Consider the following 2,270-nt stretch of genomic DNA (forward strand, 5'->3'; position numbering starts at 1 on the left):
GGGCCGGGGGTGGGGGCGGGGCGGGTGACTGACCGTAAAGGGGGACCGGGATGGGAAGGTCTCGGGCAGGGGAGAGGCGGGGGACCCGCGCTGGGGACCTGCCCAGGGGGCTGGCTCACTAGCGAACACGGTGACATTATCCTGGTAGGCCTGGTTAAGGGTGTAGTTGACAATGCTCTCCTCATCTGGAAAACCCTTGAAGATGTCCACGCTCACCTAAGAGAGGACAGTCATGAGAGGCGACCTGGGCACCCGCAGGGCCCATGGGGCCCACCCACCCACCTTGGACATGAACTGGATCCAGCCGCAGGCCGCATTGTCAATGGTGTCCAGCTGCTGCAGGAGGACTGAGCCGTTGGGCAGTGAGAAATTGTCCTGGCGCAGGGCGGGTGGCAGCTCCTCGGGTGACAGGCTCAGTGCCTCCGGGTGCTGCCGCAGCTCGGCCACATACTGGGGGAGGGGGAGACCGGTTCAGAGGGTGGCCTGGGCTGGCCAAGGGGGCCCTGCCACACCTGCCCAGCCCGGCCCCCAGCACCTGCTGCAGCCAGCGCAGGTGTTGCTGCAGCCTTCCCTGCTCCAGGTAGCTGCGGATCTCCGCCGAGATGTTGAGCCACACCTGGGCGTAGTGAGTCACGTTGCCTACAAGGGCGAAGGTCTCATTGGCCTGCAGAGAGTGAGGGCAGAGCATGGGGCTCATGGAAGGACCCCGGCCAGCAGCGGGCTTCTCACTCCTTACCTCCCTCTGTGGCTGAAGGCCACCCACTGGCCAGTCCCCACCAACCACCAATCTAGGTCTGGCCAGATGGCCCCTGGAAGCTCCAAGGCCTTCCCTCCCAGGCCTCTGCTCAGCGCCTCCCCTGAAACCCCCTCTGCCCGGCTCCCAGGAAAGCACAGCCTCCCCAGCCCCTGCCACCAGCGGTGTCTTCCCCGGCCCTTTGTGGGACCCCTCCACGCACGTCTCGAGTGGCCCTGACACTTGGCCCTCACCTCCCCCCATGCTCATCCTAGGGAACCCCTCCACAGCCCTCCCCTTCCTGCACCATCTCCAGCCCTGGCTTCTACTTCTTCCAGACTGCAACCCGGGAGGGCCACAGACACTGCTCTCAGCTGGTCCCAAACCACGCAGATGCCCTGCCCAAATCTCACCCAGCGGACGACGCTCTGGACGGTCTCTGCCTGCAGCCCCTCCTCTACCCTCACCAGTGCTGCCCAGCCCTGGTCATGCTCAAACAGCCAGGACCCTGCGCCACACCAGCCAGGCAGGGCATCCTCAAGGCAGCCTTCAAAGTGCCCCTGCACCTCAGACTTGCTCACAGGTCCCCTCACCCAGAGAGCCAAGCCCCGGAGTTCTCAAGAGCCAGGGCTGCACCCCTCTCGTGCCAATTCTACCAACCGCCGCCCCCCCACACTGCGTCCCCAGCCTGCAGAGCCCTCTGCCCAGCTCCCTCAGTTCCTGCCCCAGAGGACACAGGCAGCCCGCGGCGCACACCTTGAGAATGACACGGTCTGCCTCGGAGCCCGCGGGTGCGTACAGGATCTTGGGGTTGCTGGTCATGAGGTGCACGAGGAGGCCCAGGTTCCGCTGCTCCTTGCTCGTGAAGCCTAGGGAGCTCATGTTGCCCCTTCGCAACGCCTCAGGCTCGATGGTGCTGGGGCAAGCAGGCGAGACTCGAGGTAGGACGGGGCATCGTCAGGGAAGGGTGGGCGCGGGGCTTCCGAGTGGGTGCAGGTGTCAAACAATTGGCATGGAGTAGGGGACCATGGACCAGGACCAGGGAGGGGGCATCAGAGCCAGGCCTGGGGGCAGGCCCAGCAACCCCCGGCTTCCTCACCCCGCCCCCTGCCACCCACCTACCGGTTGTTGCCACACAGGGTGGGCTGCAGGCCGGCCAGAGCTGCACGAAAGCGGAGCACTGGCCCTAGCAGCGCGTCCGAGGGGGCCGGGCTGCAGGCGGACGGGGCCCCCTCCTCAGCCGTGCTGTTGGAGCCGGGGCCTGCCCCAGCCCCAGTGCTGTTGGCTGCCCCGCCAGGGCCACTGGCTGCGGGCCCAGGAGCCCGGCCTGCGCAGGCGCCCTGAGGCAGCAGCAGGGCAAGGGCTGAGAGGACGTCCACGTCCCGCAGGACCTTCTGGGCATCCAGCAGGTCCTCCAGGAGTGCCTGCAGCCGCGGTGGGGGTGGCGGTTGCTGTGGGGCGGCAGAGCCATTGGGGGCATCCAGGCCCAGCTGAGGGGAAATGGGGCGAGTGGGCAGACGCAGGCCCAGGGGCAGGC

Source organism: Bison bison, unplaced genomic scaffold (assembly GCF_000754665.1).
Source record: "Bison bison bison isolate TAMUID 2011002044 unplaced genomic scaffold, Bison_UMD1.0 scf7180017849305, whole genome shotgun sequence".
NCBI classification, from domain to species: domain Eukaryota; kingdom Metazoa; phylum Chordata; class Mammalia; order Artiodactyla; family Bovidae; genus Bison; species Bison bison.